Raw genomic sequence first — 19,889 nt, 5'->3', positions numbered from 1 at the left:
TGACGCTTCAACTCCTGAAAAGCTTCCACAGCAGCAGAAGACCAATTAACCAAATCAGCACCCTTCTTGGTCAAATCGGTCAATGGTTTGGCAATGCTAGAAAAATTACAGATGAAGCGACGATAAAAATTAGCAAAGCCCAGGAACTTTTGCAGACTTTTCAGAGATGTCGGCTGAATCCAATCCTGGATGGCTTGGACCTTAACTGGATCCATCTCGATAGTAGAAGGGGTAAAGATGAACCCCAAAAATGAAACTTTCTGCACACCGAAGAGACACTTTGATCCCTTCACAAACAAAGAGTTAGCACGCAGGACCTGAAAAACCATTCTGACCTGCTTCACATGAGACTCCCAATCATCTGAGAAGATCAAAATGTCATCCAAGTAAACAATCAGGAATTTATCCAGATACTCACGGAAGATGTCATGCATAAAAGACTGAAACACAGATGGAGCATTGGCAAGTCCGAACGGCATCACTAGATACTCAAAATGACCCTCGGGCGTATTGAATGCAGTTTTCCATTCATCTCCTTGCCTGATTCTCACCAGATTATACGCACCACGAAGATCTATCTTAGTGAACCAACTAGCCCCCTTAATCCGAGCAAACAAGTCAGATAACAATGGCAAGGCATACTGAAATTTAACAGTGATCTTATTAAGAAGGCGGTAATCAATACACGGTCTCAGCGAACCATCCTTCTTGGCTACAAAGAAGAACCCTGCTCCCAGTGGTGATGACGATGGGCGAATATGTCCCTTCTCCAGGGATTCCTTCACATAACTGCGCATAGCGGCGTGTTCGGGCACGGATAAATTAAATAATCGACCTTTAGGGAATTTACTACCAGGAATCAAATTGATAGCACAATCACAATCCCTATGCGGAGGTAGAGCATCGGACTTGGGCTCTTCAAATACATCCTGATAATCAAACAAGAACTCTGGGACCTCAGAAGGGGTGGATGACGAAATCGACAAAAATGGAACATCACCATGTACCCCCTGACAACCCCAGCTGGATACCGACATGGAATTCCAATCCAATACTGGATTATGGGTTTGTAGCCATGGCAACCCCAACACGACCACATCATGCAGATTATGCAACACCAGAAAGCGAATAACTTCCTGATGTGCAGGAGCCATGCACATGGTCAGCTGGGCCCAGTATTGAGGTTTATTCTTGGCCAAAGGTGTAGCATCAATTCCTCTCAATGGAATAGGACACCGCAAAGGCTCCAAGAAAAACCCACAACGTTTAGCATAATCCAAATCCATCAGATTCAGGGCAGCGCCCGAATCCACAAACGCCGACAGAAAACGACGACAAAGAGCATATCAAGGTAATGGACAGAAGGAATTTGGACTGTACAGTACCAATGACTGCAGACCTAGCGGACCGCTTAGTGCGCTTAGGACAATCAGAAATAGCATGAGTGGAATCACCACAGTAGAAACACAGACCATTCAGACATCTGTATTCCTGCCGTTCAACTCTAGTCATAGTCCTATCGCACTGCATAGGCTCAGGTTTAACCTCAGGCAGTACCGCCAAATGGTGCACAGATTTACGCTCGCGCAAGCGTCGACCGATCTGAATGGCCAAAGACAAAGACTCATTCAAACCAGCAGGCATAGGAAATCCCACCATGACATCCTTAAGAGCCTCAGAGAGACCCTTTCTGAACAAAGCTGCCAGCGCAGATTCATTCCACTGAGTGAGTACTGACCATTTCCTAAATTTCTGACAATATACTTCTATATCATCCTGACCCTGGCACAAAGCCAGCAAATTTTTCTCAGCCTGATCCACTGAATTAGGCTCATCGTACAGCAATCCGAGCGCCAGGAAAAACGCATCGACACTACTCAATGCAGGGTCTCCTGGCGCAAGAGAAAATGCCCAGTCTTGAGGGTCGCCGCGCAAAAAAGAAATAATAATCAAAACCTGTTGAATAGGATTACCAGAAGAATGAGGTTTCAAGGCCAGAAATAGCTTACAATTATTTTTGAAACTTAGAAACTTAGTTCTATCTCCAAAAAACAAATCAGGAATAGGAATTCTTGGTTCTAACATAGATTTCTGATCAATAGTATCTTGAATTTTTTGTACATTTATAACGAGATTATCCATTGAAGAGCACAGACCCTGAATATCCATGTCCACACCTGTGTCCAGAATCACCCAAATGTCTAGGGGAAAAAAAAAAGTGAACACAGAGCAGAAAAAAAAAAAAAAAAAAAAATGATGTCAGAACTTTTTCTTTCCCTCTATTGAGAATCATTAGTTTGGCTCCTTGTACTGTTATGTTTGCTAATGACAGGTGTTATGAAGGCAATCCAGAAACACAGTGTGCTTAGCGATCAGAGCGCACACAGTGATCTGACAAATACCCAAAAATACAAGAACGAGCTCTGACACGTGGAAACTCTGTAGACTGCACACCTGATCCTATCCTAAACACAACTAAAAGCGGCTGTGGATTGCGCCTAACAACTACCTAGGCAACTCGGCACAGCCTAAGAAACTAGCTAGCCTGAAGATAGAAAAATAGGCCTGACTTGCCCCAGAGAAATTCCCCAAAGGAAAAGGCAGCCCCCCACATATAATGACTGTGAGTAAGATGAAAAGACAAAACGTAGGGATGAAATAGATTCTGCAAAGTGGGGCCCGATATTCTAGGACAGAGCGAGGACAGTAAAGCGAACTTTGCAGTCTACAAAAAACCCTAAAGCAAAACCACGCAAAGGGGGCAAAAAAAAACCCACCGTGCCGAACTAACGGCACGGCGGTACACCCTTTGCGTCTCAGAGCTTCCAGCAAAACAAAAGACAAGCTGGACAGAAAAAAAGCAACAAAAAAGCAAAAAGCACTTAGCTATACAGAGCAGCAGGTCACAGGAACAATCAGGAGAAGCTCAGATCCAACACTGAAACATTGACAAGGAGCAAGGATAGCAGCATCAGGCGGAGTTAAGTAATGAAGCAGTTAACGAGCTCACCAGAACACCTGAGGGAGGAAGCTCAGAAGCTGCAGTACCACTTGTGACCACAGGAGTGAATTCAGCCACAGAATTCACAACAGCCCCCCCACATCACTGGGTCCTGGGCTACCGCCCAGATTGACCTCATTGACCTCCACCCCTGGCTGCAACACAGTCCATATGTATGCGGGTAGCATCCTGTTCCAGAGCAACACAGGTTCAGTCTTTGTTCAAGACACAAAAAACCCTGAAGAATGCTCTCCACAGTCTTGCTGACCAAAGACTGCCTCTAGAGCCCAGTCCACGCCATGTGACTCTTTCCATCATGTGATTGACCACATGATTGTAACCTCACACATGTTCTGTCAGTACAAAGCGGTGCAGGTGGAGATAAGGTGGACATCTCCCCACCCACTCTATTACATTACCAGAGATTTTGTATAAATAAACATGAGGGGATATTGATGCACAGTCTGCCAAGGGCACGTAGTGATGAGAGCATCTTATTTTTCAGTATAGAGCAGTACATCTTGGAATTCATGATAAAATCAATGAAACGTATTCTCTGAAATTACAACCCCTGGCAAAAATTATGGAATCACCGGCCTTGGAGGATGTTCATTCAGTTGTTTAATATTGTAGAAAAAAAGCAGATCACAGGCATGGCACAAAACTAAAGTCATTTCAAATGGCTACTTTCTGGCTTTAATAAACACTAAAAGAAATCAAGAACAAAAAATGTGGTAGTCAGTAATGGTTACTTTTTAACCAAGCATAGGGGAAAAAGTATGGAATAACTCAATTCTGAGGAAAAAATTATGGAATCATGGAAACAAATAAGCAAAAAAACTCCAAATTATCACTAATATTTTGTTGCACCACCTCTGGCTTTTATAACAGCTTTCAGTCTCTGAGGCATGGACTTAAAGGGACTCTGTCACCTGAATTTGGAGGGAACAATTTTCAGCCATAGGGGCGGGGTTTTCGGGTGTTTGATTCACCCTTTCCTTACCCGCTGGCTGCAATATTGGATTGAAGTTCATTCTCTGTCCTCCATAGTACACGCTTGTGCAAGGCAAGATTGCTTTGCGCAGGCGTGTACTACGGAGGACAGAGAATGAACTTCAATCCAATATTGCAGCCAGCATGCAGCCAGCGGGTAAGGAAAGGGTGAATCAAACACCCGAAAACCCCGCCCCTATGGCTAAAAATTGTACCCTCCAAATTCAGGTGACAGAGTCCCTTTCATGAGTGTCAAACAGTACCCTTCATCAATCTGGCTCCAACCTTCTCTGATTGCTGTTGCCAGATCAGCTTTGCAGGTTGGAGCCTTGTCATGGACAATTTTCTTCAACTTCCACCAAAGATTTTCAATTAGATTGAGATCCAGACAATTTGCAGGCCATGACATTGACCTTATATGTCTTCTTTCAAGGAATATTTGCACAGTTTTTGCTCTATGGCAGGATGCATTATCATCTTGAAAAATGATTTCATCATCCCCAAACATCCTTTCAATTGATGGGATAAGAAAAGTGTCCAAAATATCAACATAAACTTGTGCATTTATTGAAGATGTATTGACAGCCATCTCCCCAGTGCCTTTACCTGACATGCAGCCCCATATCAATGACTGTGGAAATTTGCATGTTCTGTTCAGGCAGTCATCTTTATAATTCTCATTGGAAAGGCACCACACAAAAGTTCCAGCATCATCACTTTGTCCAATGCAGATTCTCGATTCATCACTGAATATAACCTTTATGCAGTCATCCACGGTCCACGATTGCTTTTCCTTAGCCCATTGTAACCTTGTTTTTTCCTGTTTAGGTGTTAATGATGGCTTTCTTTTAGCTTTTCTGTATGTAAATCCCATTTCCTTTAGGCGGTTTCTTACAGTTTGGTCACAGACGTTGACTCCAGTTTCCACCCATTCGTTCCTCATTTGTTTTGTTGTGCATTTCCTGTTTTGGAGACATATTGCTTTAAGTTTCCGGTTTTGACGCTTTGATGTCTTCCTTGGTCTACCAGTATGTTTGCCTTTAACATCCTTCCCATGTTGTTTGTATTTGGTCCAGATTTTAGACACAGCTGACTGTGAACAACCAACATCTTTTGCAACATTGTGTGATGATTTTGATAATCCTCTCCTTTGTTTCAATTGATATCTCTCGTGTTGGAGCCATGATTCATGTCAGTCTACTTGGTGCAACAGCTCTCCAAGGTGTGATCACTCCTTTTTAGATGCAGACTAACGCGCAGATCTAATTTGATGCAGGTGTTATTTTTGGGTATGAAAATGTACAGGGTGATTCCATAATTTTATCCTCAGCAATGAGTGATTTCATAATTTTTTCCCTATGCTTGGGAAACTACCACATTTTTTGTTTTTGATTTCTTTTAGTGTTTCTTAAAGCCAGAAAGTTGCCATTTGAAATGACTTTAGGCTTGTGCCATGTCTGTGATGTGCTTTTTTTCTACAAAATTAAACAACTGAATGGCCATCCTCCAAGGCCGGTGATTCCATAATTTTTGCCAGGGGTTGTAGCAGCACTCATGTAGCCCCAGATAAGGACCCTGCCACCACCAGATTCAATGTGCCAGATTTAATAATGCTGTGTAATGTTTAAACAGCAGAAACAAGCATTAATGTAGATTAGGCAGTCAGTGGTATGTGCAAAATTTATCACAGTGCCAAATTTTTCCCTCTCTACCTAAAAACTTGCACATGTCAGTATTAAATGTGTGCAAATTAGCTCTTTTGTGCCAAGCTGAAAATTATTTTCTTTTTGGCACATTACGATTGTGTAAAATGATGTGTGCCAAAATTTGGGTGCAACCTTAGTTTGTCCACTACTTAGATATTGATGATTGATTCTTAGGATAGGTCATTAATATTAGATTTGTGAGAGACTGATATTTGGCACTCCCATTGTTCATCTTTTTGCTACCCGGTGGTGGCCAGATGTAAAGTGCTTGAACTGGAAATGGTCAGTCACGGGATCTGCAACTCTGCTTCTATTGAAGTGCTAGGTATCGGACCTCCAGTGATCTGATATTAGGATAAATTATCAATATCTAAATAGTGGAAAACCTCTTTAATAGTAAATCAGCTCCAAAGAGGCAAAAGTTAGAATTCATTTGACCTAATACAAGGTTACCTGTGACATATCTGTATGGGGAAGGTTCACTTATTTCTGATAATTAATGGTCATGCTGCGCAAATATCTAATATCTAACTAAGCTAGGTGAATATATAACATATAAGCAATTGAATCGAAAATGGCTCATATAACTGTAGATGAACTGTAATGCGTTGTATTGATCCATTGGGAATGACTCGTCAACAACATATCTGCATGTTAATGAACCAATAAAGCATTATTTGTAATTCATAGAAAGGTTGTCTAAGTTTCATAGGGCAGATGAGCGGGAAAGCTGTGGAAGCTCAAAAAGCTGTTCTACAATTTTTACCTAAGTAGTATTCTCATGTTGCTTCATTAAAAGAATCAAATTAGCAGCAATTGCTCCATCACAACAGAAACAGCAGAAAACCACATCAATGGTGAATGTAGGCATATGGAGCCAGCACTTCTGCTAGCTACTGTGTTTCTAAAACTAAGCTCTCATTGACTGAGACATTTTTCCTTTTGCATTTTTACTTGCTGTGATTACTGTACTTGTCATTTACCTCTGTGATTTTGTATTGAGCAAGATAATGTTATTTCACTAAAAATGATGGTTGTAAAATAATAGCCAATACATCATATCATCTTCTTTCTAGCATGGTATGCCATATAGCTGAGGTATTCTCCCCTAAAAGCACTACGTCTATGAGGAAAAACCTCAGAAGAAAGCAACAAAAAGCGTCGTCATAGGGAGTGCCTATAGCTCCTCAACACGGGACTGTAAGGAATCTTCAAGCCACCATTCAGTTTAGGATCTACTAGGACTCTATGTAGTTACATAGTGAAAAAAATCCAAACTACGGTAATTGAAAATATTTCTATATATCTTTTCTCTGTATCCATGTATCTAGTATGCATATGTATATGTATCTATCTATCTATCTACGAAAAGATAAATTGAGAAACGCCTGCTAGCAACATAAATGTACAAGTGTAGGTAGCTGTGCATGCACTAAAATAGTGTACAAGCAAATACAACTGCACACTAAAGTAAATATATGATTTTTAAATTGCATTACAGCTGTACGCAATATATTTAGGGTATGTTTCCACGGTCAGAAATGGCTCAGTATTTGCTCAGGATTTGACTCAGGTGAAATCTGCATCTGTGGTCACTTTGTATTTTTTACATGCGTTTTTGATGTTTTTTTCCTCTTGCATTTTTTCATTCCATGTGGTTTTTTTTTTGTCTCTTGAAATAAAGCTTATTGAAAGTTGGCTTCTGGGAAGGAAAAAAAAAGTGATTTCCTGTTTGCAGATATATTACGGTATGTGCACACAGTCAGGAAACGCTGCAGGTTGGACGCTGTGTACATCTGCAGCATCCAACCTGCAGCGGCCCTATGTTACAGCATAGTGGATGGGATTTCATGAAATCCCATCTCCACTATGCGTTCAAAGACGCAGGTGGCAGACCTGTTTATACGCACATGCCGCGCGTCTTTATAGACCGCAGAATGTCTATTTACGATGCGGAAACGCTCACTCCCCACAGCGTAAATCTCCCATAGGCTATCATTACATGCGGTAAAACTGCAGTTAATTATTAGTCACATGCGTAATAACTGCGGGAACGCAGCTTTTTACGCATGTGTACTAATTTACATATGTTGAATCTTGTGTCACATCCGGAAGTACATGAAGGGCCGGTGTTACACTTGCGAGTGCGATGTGAGAAACTCACGCGAGTGTCTCGCATCAACACCTGGTGCTGCTGTTGGCACTCGGACCGACATGCAGCCACACACTCCCGTCCTGAGTACTGGGTGTTGATGCGAGAGACTTTCGCTAGTTTCTCACATCACACTCTCAAGTGTAACACCGGCCACACAGGTATATGTAATGTCCTTTCCTTTTTTTTCGCTGAATAAATCTTTTTTTTTTTTTTAAATGACGTGTTCTCCCGCACAATTTTCCAAACCAGCAGAGGGAAAGCCAGCGACTGGGGGGAGCCGATGTTTATAACCTGGGAAGGGGTTAATACCCATGGATCTTCCCAGGTTATGAATATCAGCTGTGTACCTAGCTTTTACTGGCTATTAAAATGATTAAAAAATGATGTGGGTTCCCGTATAATTAATAACTAGCAAAGGCTAGGCAGACAACTGTGGGCTGATATTAATAGTCTAGGAAGGGACCATGGATATTGCCCCCCCGCCTACAAACACCAGCTCACAGCTGCCCCAGAAATGGCGCATCTCTAAGGTGCACCAATTTTGGCACTTAGCCTCACTCTTCCCACTTGCCCTGTAGCATTGGCAATTGGGGTAATAGTTTGGGGGTTAATGTCACCTTTGTATTGGTAAGGTGACATCAAGCCCATTAGTAATGGAGAGATGTCAATAAGACACCTATCCATTTCTAATCCTATAATTGTTACAGGTGAAATAAAGACACAGCCATAATAAAGTCTTTTAATGAAATAAAACACCACACAGTTTTCCCATATTTATTGTACTGCTAATTCCCTGAATCCCACGATCTACTGCAAAAAAAATTAAAAGATAAACCAACACAAATACTCCCTGTTTTGACGTATTCGTTAATAGCGAGTGTCCCACGACGAGTTCAGCTCTGCTAGATCTGAAGGCCTTACATCCAGATGTAGCAGAGCTTGTAGATGACCACCGGAGATAACTCTCTGGCGGTCACCTGCACTGCAGTAACCCCGGTGGTCACATGCACGGCAGTTCTCGCGGTGAGCTCAGTCATCGCGAGAACTGCAGTGGACGTGTACTTCCGGCGGTCACAAGGTAAGACATTATTTAAATTAGTTTGCATGCGTAGTAAGCTGCGTTTACGCAGTTATTATGCATGTGACTAACAATTAGATGCAGTTTTACCACATCTAATGTTAGCCTATGGGAAATTTACGCTGCGGAGACGGAGCGTCTCCGCATCGTAAATAGACATGCTGCCATCTGGAAAGATGCGCTGCAAGTCTGGATACGCAGGTCTGCCGCCTGCGTTTCTGAATGCATAGTGGAGATGGGATTTAATGAAATCCCCTCCACTATTCCACTATGCTGTAACATCTGGACGCTGCGGGTTTGATGCTGCGGCTGTACGCAGCGTCAATCCCGCAGCGTTTCCTGACCGTGGAAACATACCCCTTATAAAACTGAGGCTCTTAGTGCACAGTTAGATCAAATTTTATCAGCCCATCTGCCAATGACAAGGCAATCTCTTTTTTAGATGGAAGCTACTAGTCAGACTTACCTTTCTTGAGCCTAAATTTCCAATTTTATGGGCTAGGTAGGACTAATTAAACCTGCTTTGGACAGATGGGGACTGTTCAGCTAAATATGAGACAGTTACTAGCCAAAACATCAGCGATCTACCTCCGTGCTTTACAGTAGGAATGGTGTTCCTTTCATCATAGGCCTTGTTGACCTCTCTCCAAATGTTACGTTTATGGTTGTGGCCAAAAAGTTAAATTTTGGTCTTATCACTCCAAATTACCTTGTTCCAGAAGTTTTGAGGTTTGTCTCTGTGCTGTTTTGCGTATTGTAGGTGAGACACTTTGTGGCATTTGCACAGTAATGGCTCTCTTCTGGCAACTCGACCATGCAGCTCATTTTTCTTCAAGTGCCTCCTTATTGTGCATCTTTAAACAGCCACATCACTAGTTTTCAGAGAGTCCTGTATTTCAGCTGATGTTATTTGTGGGTTTTCCTTTGCATCCCGAACAATTTTCCTGGCAGTTGTGGACAACAGTTTTGTTGTTCTACCTGACCATGGTTTTGTTTTTACGAAGCCCCTGATTTTCCATTGGTTAATCACAGTTTGAAATCTACTGACTGGCATTATCAATTCATTGGATATCTTTTTGTGTCCCTTTCCTGTTTTATACAGTTCCACTACTTTTTCCCATAGATCCGTTGACAATTCTTTTGCTTTCCCCATGACTCACAATCCAGAAACCTCAGTGGCTGGATGAAAGATGCAAGAGTCTGTCTGGATCACAGAAACTCACTCAGCTTTTATTTACACACACTGATTACAAGCAAACAGGTCACAGGTGAGGATGTTACCTTTAGTAGCCATTCAAATCCATTTGTGTCAACTTCTGTGCATGTTATCAGGCCAAAATCACCAGCGTATGTGAACTTTTCATCAGGGTCATTTGGATGTTTTGGGTTGTCATTATGATTTAAAAAGAGAAAACACAGTAGTTTGACAATAAATGGCTTCACCAAACCACTAACCATGAGTGGAGAAAAGATTTTGGTGTTATCATTCGTGTTATCATTCATATTCTCTGAAACAAAGAGCCTATTGTGCCCTAAATAGTAACACGAAGGACCGTAAAGACTAAGAACCAATAAGGAAAAAAAGGATCCTCCAAACGCAAAATAGTGTCTAGAAAGAATTGACTTTTATTTAGCAATTATTTTAAAAAATCTCTGAAAAAAAACCAAGAAAGCAAAAATTCTGTCGGGGAATGTAAACTTTTGAACACAACTGTATGGACAAAGAGAGTCCCAAAAATTAAAATTCAAAATTGAGTCGCCATCCAGAATTCTTGGACAATCTTAAAGACATAAATGTTAGGAGTCGAGTTTCCTCTGCTGCACAGGGGGAATCTCGATCCGTGTCTGCTGCGGTCTCCCATTTGGTATCGGCCGCAGTGGGCTCTGCTCAGCGGAGACGTCGCTCCCAGCATCTCGCTGGGGCTGATTCGGTGCATAGGGTCACTACTGCCTTTTCTGGCTTTCCTATGGTACCCTGCACTGATCTGCGGCGAGCGAGCCTCTCTGGGACTAAGTCCTTGTTTACTCACACTGAGCATGCCCAGGGCAGGGTCTCCCATTGGAGGTCGAGGGCCACATGTTCGGTCACATGCTCAGGTGCTGCAGTACATTCCATTGGTCCTTCTGGAAGGTCCTGAAAGGGCAAAACATGCTCAGGTACTGCAGCACTTTCCATTGGTCCTTCTGGAAGGTCTTGAAAGGGCAAAAACTTCAGTAGCAGCTTCCTGTGCTGCAACTATATAAACTGCGCATGACCGCACGGCCATGCGCTAGTATCGTCTTATGCTATATGCTTTGCGCCAATGTGGTCATGTGTTTGAATGTGTTCAGGGACCCGGCTGAAATAAACCCCTAGAATGCTGGCACCTCCGGCGAGGAGATTGTGTTTAAGTGTGTTCAGGGACCTGGCTGAAATAAGCCCCTAGAATGCTGGCATCTCCGGCGAGGAGTTTTGTATGCATGCATGACCACTCACTGCTCACATCTGGGTAGTTGGCCTGTGCCTCTGTGAAAGTCTAACAGGGCACAGAGCTTTCCTCTCGCGGTTACTCTGTGAAGCTAACAGAGTTGGTATATACCGCCATATAGAGCCGCCATTATTTAGCAGCAGGTGCTTTCCTGCACTGTGGATCCCGGGTTGCGAACGCACCAATTCCATTTAATAAATTATATATTTGGTGCGTTCCGCCAACCCTAACAATACCTTAATGCATTTTTTGGCATTCTGACAATCTGTTTTTTTGTCAATATATACACTGCCTTGCGAAAGTATTCGGCCCCCTGGAACTTTTCAACCTTTTCCCACATATCATGCTTCAAACATAAAGATACCAAATGTAAATTTTTGGTGAAGAATCAACATCAAGTGGAACACAATTGTGAAGTCAAATGAAATTTATTGCTTATTTTAAATTTTTGTAGAAATTCAAAAACTGAAAAGTGGGGCATACAATATTATTCGGCCCCTTTTCTTTCAGTGCAGCAAACTCACTGCAGAAGTTCATTGTGGATCTCTGAATGATCCAATTTTGTCCTAAATGCCTAATGATGATAAATATAATCCACCTGTGTGTAATCAAGTCTCCGTATAAATGCACCTGCTCTGTAATAGTCTCAGGGTTCTGTTTGAAGCACAGAGAGCATCATGAAGACCAAAGAACACAACAGGCAGGTCTGTGATACTGTTGTGGAGAAGTTTAAAGCCGGATTTGGATATAAAATGATTTCCCAAATTTTAAACATCCCAAGGAGCACTGTGCAAGTGATCATATTGAAATGGAAGGAATATTATACTACTGCAAATCTTCAAGACCCAGGTGTCCCTCTAAGCTTTCATCTCAAACAAGGAGAAGACTGATCAGAGATGCAGCCAAGAGGCCAATGATTACTCTGGATGAACTGCAGAGATCTACAGCTGAGGTGGGACAGTCTGTTAATAGGACAACAATCAGTCGTACACTGCACAAATCTGGCCTTTATGGAAGAGTGGCAAGAAGAAAGCAATTTCTCAAAGATATCCATAAAAAAGTGTTGTTTAAAGTTTGCAACAAGCTACCTGGGAGACACACCAAACATGTGGAAGAAGGTGCTCTGGTCAGATGAAACCAAAATTGAACCTTTTGGCAACAATGCCAAACGATATGTTTGGCGTAAAGGCAACACAGCTCATCACCCTGAACACACCATCCCCACTGTCAAACATGGTGGTGGCAGCATCATGGTTTGGGCCTGCTTTTCTTCAGAAGTGTCAGGGAAGATGGTTAAAATTGATGGGAAGAAGGATGGATCCAAATACAGGCACATTCTTGAAGAAAACCTGTTGGAGTCTGCAAAAGACATGAGACTGGGATGGAGATTTGTTTTTCAACAAGACAATGATCCCAAACATAAAGCAAAATCTACAATGGAATGGTTCACAAATAAACGTATCCAGGTGTTAGCATGGCCAAGTCAAAGTCCAGACCTCGATCCAATCGAGAATCTGTGGAAAGAGCTGAAAACTGCTGTTCACAAACGATCTCCATCAAACCTCACTGAGCTTGAGTTGTTTTCCAAGGAAGAATGGGCAAGAATTTCAGTATTTCGATGTAGAAAACTGATAGAGGCATACCCCAAGGGACTTGCAGCAGTAACCGCAGCAAAAGGTGGCGCAACAAAGTATTAAGTTAAAGGGGACGAATAATATTGCACGCCCCACTTTTCAGTTGTCCACAAAAAATTAAAATAACCAATAAATTTCGTTCAACTTCACAATTGTGTTCCACTTGTTGTTGATTCTTCACCAAAAATTTACATTTGTTATCTTTATGTTTGAAGCATGATATGTGGGAAAAGGTTGAAAAGTTGCAGGGGGGCTAAATACTTTTGCAAGGCACTGTATTTAATAATTGTCAATTGTGTGTAATAAAATATTTCAACATTCATACTTATATATAACAAAATATTACTATTTCAGATGTTAACATTTTCAAAAATGTAGTTTGATAGAATTTTACTGTATTTGAAAATAACATATTATATGACAGTACATATGTCACTCTACAGCAATACTTTCAAACAACACAATTCTAGTAAAAAACAAATGTACTTGATGTGTTCCGTAAGAAGTGATTGCCTCCAGATATATATAATGTAAGGAACATAAAATCAGTGCACAACCAAGTTGTCCCAATGGGGCATCAATCAGAAAATATTTGTAAAGATTTCAGTATAACAAGGGACAAGGTTAGCTTCTGATTAAATCAGATAGGGACCTAATTATAGACTTAGCTAAGAAACCAGCACACCTTCTACCAGGCAGTTTCCCTGCTGGGATAGGAAAAAAAATTCACTGAAGCATAAAGAAGATACAGACAGTAATAGGATGAGATATATACATTTCCTGTGGTAATATTAGAGACTCCCAAGTTGCTTGTAGCTAATACCATAGCCCGGAGGCAGAAGACTTGATATGAGGAAAACAAGTCTTTGTGTGGGAACTGCAGACGCATCTCTGGTCCCGGAGGCGTTAAATAGTCTATTCCTAAGCCTGCAGCAATAAGTAGTGTAGCAGACATCACAAGGGATAATTAGCCTTAGTTATGAAAATACACAGCAACAAGTCTTCTTAAACACTTCCTCAGTGGGAAAATCACCTTTGAATACCAAAGGAAAGAGATTAGAGAAAGTACATGATCATTTCACTAAAATGCAAGAAAAGAGGAATTTGTGTGGTAAGATTGGAAGCTTGAGGCCTTCAGTAGATTCACTAGATTGCAAAATTTACTGAAGGGTATAAGAAATCTCAGAATATTTTAGAAGATACAGGTCCTTCTCAAAAAATTAGCATATAGTGTTAAATTTCATTATTTACCATAATGTAATGATTACAATTAAACTTTCATATATTATAGATTCATTATCCACCAACTGAAATTTCTCAGGTCTTTTATTGTTTTAATACTGATGATTTTGGCATACAACTCCTGATAACCCAAAAAACCTGTCTCAATAAATTAGCATATTTCACCCATCCAATCAAATAAAAGTGTTTTTTAATAACAAACAAAAAAACCAACAAATAATAATGTTCAGGTATGCACTCAATACTTGGTCGGGAATCCTTTGGCAGAAATGACTGCTTCAATGCGGCGTGGCATGGAGGCAATCAGCCTGTGACACTGCTGAGATGTTATGGAGGCCCAGGATGCTTCAATAGCGGCCTTAAGCTCATCCAGAGTGTTGGGTCTTGCGTCTCTCAACTTTCTCTTCACAATATCCCACAGATTCTCTATGGGGTTCAGGTCAGGAGAGTTGGCAGACCAATTGAGCACAGTAATACCATGGTCAGTAAACCATTTACCAGTGGTTTTGGCACTGTGAGCAGGTGCCAGGTCGTGCTGAAAAATGAAATCTTCATCTCCATAAAGCATTTCAGCCGATGGAAGCATGAAGTGCTCCAAAATCTCCTGATAGCTAGCTGCATTGACCCTGCCCTTGATGAAACACAGTGGACCAACACCAGCAGCTGACATGGCACCCCACACCATCACTGACTGTGGGTACTTGACACTGGACTTCAGGCATTTTGGCATTTCCTTCTCCCCAGTCTTCCTCCAGACTCTGGCACCTTGATTTCCGAATGACATGCAAAATTTGCTTTCATCAGAAAAAAGTACTTGGGACCACTTAGCAACAGTCCAGTGCTGCTTCTCTGTAGCCCAGGTCAGGCGCCTCTGCCGCTGTTTATGGTTCAAAAGTGGCTTTACCTGGGGAATGCGGCACCTGTAGCCCATTTCCTGCACACGCCTGTGCACGGTGGCTCTGGATGTTTCCACACCAGACTCAGTCCACTGCTTCCTCAGGTTCCCCAAGGTCTGGAATCGGTCCTTCTCCACAATCTTCCTCAGGGTCCGGTCTCCTCTTCTCGTTGTACAGCGTTTTCTGCCACATTGTTTCCTTCCAACAGACTTACCATTGAGGTGCCTTGATACAGCACTCTGGGAACAGCCTATTTGTTGAGAAATTTCTTTCTGGGTCTTACCCTCTTGCTTGAGGGTGTCAATGATGGCCTTCTTGACATCTGTCAGGTCGCTAGTCTTACCCATGATGGGGGTTTTGAGTAATGAACCAGGCAGGGAGTTTATAAAAGCCTCAGGTATCTTTTGCATGTGTTTAGAGTTAATTAGTTGATTCAGAAGATTAGGGTAATAGGTTGTTTAGAGAACCTTTTCTTGATATGCTAATTTATTGAGACAGGTTTTTTGGGTTATCAGGAGTTGTATGCCAAAATCATCAGTATTAAAACAATAAAAGACCTGACAAATTTCAGTTGGTGGATAATGAATCTATAATATATGAAAGTTTAATTGTAATCATTACATTATGGTAAATAATGAAATTTAACACTATATGCTAATTTTTTGAGAAGGACCTGTATGTAAGAAAATTAAATTGGAACTATACAATTAGTAAATGAATATTTATCTATTTCTTATACACCTTTATTTTTGGATACAGTAGTTCTTATGTACCTTTATTTTTTGATACTTGACAGTTTTTGAACCCTTCACAATCTTCTATAATTCTGCATAGATTTGACCCTAAACTATTTCAGATTTTTGCACAAATACTAAAAGTAGATAAAAATTACAAAAATAAAACAACCGAGTAAAAATATCAGACAAAACTATTTGTTTTTAAATGAGGAAAATGATCAAATATCAGATGTCTCTGAGTGGCAAACGTGTGTGAACCTTTAAGTTTAGCATATAATTTCAAGGTAAAAGTAGAGCGCTGTGCTTTCAATCAATGGGATGAAACTCGGGAATGAGTGGGTGACCAGTTTTATTTAAGAAACTGGGATCTATCAAAATGTGATCTTCACCACATGTTTGTGTAATTGTATCATAGCACTAGCAAAAAAGATTTCTGATTACCTCAGAAGATTGGTTGAAGGTCATAAGGCTCGAAAGAGTTTGGACTCCACCAATCCACATTCAGACAGATTGAATATAGATAAATGGTAGAAATTCAAGGCCATTATTACCCCCCACAGGAGTGATTGGTCAATAAAGATTAGTCCAAAAGCAAGGCATTTAAGGGAACCCAAGGTAACCTCCAAGTAACTAAAGGGCTGAGTCACAATGTTAGGGCTAGCGGAACGCACCAAATAATAAGACAGAGTATGGTGCGTTCGCAGCCCGGGGTCCACCGTGCAGAGATGGAACCTGCTGCCAAGTAATGACGGACTATATGGCGGTACTCATAAGTGTACACACATGGGTTAAACTTCACCCAGCGTGAAGGAAGCGATCCTGTTGCGTCACAGGACCGCGGTACCGCACATAGAGCGCGAGCAAGTAGTCAGCGAACTCAACCCCAACTAGGATTGAAGTCCGATTAGACCCTTGCTGGCACAACACCACAACTGGGTGTGTAAGGAAACTGAATAACAATATTAAGGCACAAGAGTGCATGCGGTGCCGCACTGACGAATGCCACTAACCACCCAGGCTTGGGTAAGGAAAGCACAGAGGAAGTGCACGGCGCCGTACTGGCGGTCACAGCAACTGGACGCTGTAATGTGTGATTTGTGCTGTAGGATAAGTCGGGCGCTAGATAGCAACCATACACCTTCCGCGAACAGACATTCAATAGGATAGGGGTATCCAAGGACGACTTGCACTCACAACATACACACATTAACAATTGTACACTAGCGCATGGCCGTGCGGTCATGCGCAGTTTATATAGTTGCAGCACAGGAAGTGGCCACAGAAACTTTGCCCTTCCAAGACCTGCCAAGAGGACCAATGGAATGTGCTGCAGAGCCTGAGCACATGACCCTCGATCTCCAACGGGAGATCTTGCCCTGGGCATGCTCAGTGTGTGCAGACAAGGACTTAGTCCCAGAGAAGTCCGCTCGCTGCTGACCAGCACTGGCTTTAATGGCAGAAGCTGAAGAAGCAGCAGTAACTCTCTGTACAGAGTGAGACTGAGCAAGACGCTGGGACCGACGTCCCTGCTGAGCAGACTCCACTGCGGCTGGATAAGAATGGGAGACCGCAGCGGAGATGGCTCGAGATTCCCCCTGTGCAGAAGCGGGAACTCAAGACCTAACACACATTGGCTAATGTTAATGTCCATGTTTCCACCATCAGAAGGATACTGAGCTACAATGTGTGCATGGCCAGATTGCAAAATGGAAGCCATTTCTCTCAGAACAGAACATTGCTGCATACGTGCAGTTTGCTAAAAAATCATTAGGACAAGCCAGAAGGCTGCTGGAACAATGTTTTGTGGACACATGAGACCAAACTAGAGCTATTTAGTTTAATCATGAAGAATTATGTTTGTTGAAAGAAAAACACAGCATAAAAATGTCATAACGTCTGTGAAACACGGTGGTGGTAGTATCATGTTTTGGGCTTGTTTTGCATCTGGGTAATGATGTTTTGTCATCATTGATGGAACAATGATTTTTTAATTATACTAGCAAATTCTAGAGGAAAATGTCTGGATATATGTCAATGAGCTGAATCTTAAGAGAATGTGGGTCATACAGCAAAACACTGACCCAAAGCACACAACTCATTTTGCAAGAGAATGGTTGAATGTTGGAAAGGTTAAAGTTTAAAGCTGTTTGTTTGCGAATAATAGGCTAAGATTCCTTAAGCTAATGTGCAGGACTACTCAACTATTACTGGAAACCTTTAGATACAATTATTGCTGCACAGGTTGGTCATAACAGATATTCAATGCAAAGGTTCATATACATTTGTCACTCACTGACATGTCATATTGGATAATTTTCTTCCATGAAATACATGACAAACTCCAATATTTTTGACCCATTTGTTTGATATGCTTCTCTTTATCTACTTTTAGGACTTGTGTGAAAATCTAATGTAGTTTTAGATCAAATATATGCAGAAATATGAAACATTCTCAAGGGTTCACAAACTTTATAGTGCCATTGTCATCTTAAATTGATCTACAAAAAGATTTATAATAAGAAAAAAAAAGGTTATTAAGTAATAGAAATAGTATGTACCTGTTCAATCTCCCTCTGACTAGTAATGAAATTTCAATGATCCCATATGTTCTGCAGAAATGATGCCATGTCCATTTGTCATGTGGCCACTACAACCAAGTACAGGAAAGATCACAAGTCATACATGTCTGTATCACTGCGGAGGAGAGTAATTGCCTGCAGTGGTTACATCACTAATTGTTGTGACATCACCTTTGTAGGATAGGCATGGATCACTGGAATGGTAATACTAGAGCAGGGGTATTCAACAGGTAATAATGATTGTTTTATTATCTCATAACAATCCCTGCTGTTGGGCAACCTTTTGAAAATCCCGGACAGCCTTTTTTCCTGTAATGTTGAGAATATTAGGTCATTGGGACAATAGCTAATTTAAATAGGTCTGGTTACAATGAAGAAATATCCTGTTGGAAATTATGACAAAAACTGCAACATGAAAAAAAAAAGTAAAAGTCAGAATTTTTATTGAATGGTTAATGGTGTGAAAATGGACATCACACAGGACCTCAATTACAAATAAGAAAGAAAGAAGCACAAATAATTGGGCAGTGGGGCTGATAGGTACAAGAGAAACCAAACTGGGTTTTGGCCTTTGCAGTTCAAATTTGCTGAAAAAACTGGCCTCAGGATTTCTGATCATCTACTAGTTGCCCGAAGTTATACATTTAATTTTGTCGATAGTTCTTTGGTGATCTTTACAATGTAAAAAGCACTAGATTTTACAAGCTACCAACGAAGCACATTGATGTGTTTGAAAACTTGAGTTGGATAGAAGAAGGGAAATATAACTGACTTGAACATTTCAAATGAATTTTTATAAAATGCTAACCTGGTTTTCTGTTATTATAGAATTTAGAATTTTCAATGTATGATTGGGATTAGGAACTTTCAAATTGTGTTCATCGTCTTGTTTTCTCTTCTAGTTGAATATAAAGAGATAGTTTAGTTTAGAAATCACATTTTCATACATCCTTCAAAATTGTAACATGCCTAGGCTAGGCAGCTTTCAAAGATCAATTGCATCAAAAAGAAGAAAAAAGCTATCGCCTTAAAAATTTCAACACTTTATTATAATTAATTTTAAAATGTAAAACTTTTTTTTTTTAACACAAAAGTTCTTCTGATTGATAATCTTTAAGCCAACAATGCATATTTATTTGTCTTTTATATAACCCTTGGCACTTTTCTATACTGGCCAGACCGACTTTATTTTGCACAACGTGTCTTCACAGTTTTAACTTGCATGGTTGTTGTTTGTAAATTTTACATTTTAAAATTAATTATAATAAAGTGTTGAAATTTTTAGGGCGATAGCTTGTTTTCTTCTCTTTGATGCAATTCACATTTTCGCACATCTAGTTAAGAAAAAGGGGAAAGTTGAACTTCTGTTACGGATCATCTCTTGATCTAAGAAAAATATA

The sequence above is a fragment of the Ranitomeya imitator genome, chromosome 6 (genome assembly GCF_032444005.1).
Source record: "Ranitomeya imitator isolate aRanImi1 chromosome 6, aRanImi1.pri, whole genome shotgun sequence".
Classification (NCBI taxonomy): Eukaryota; Metazoa; Chordata; class Amphibia; order Anura; family Dendrobatidae; genus Ranitomeya; species Ranitomeya imitator.
The sequence above is the reverse complement of the archived record's forward strand: the minus strand, read 5'-3'. Positions refer to the sequence as shown.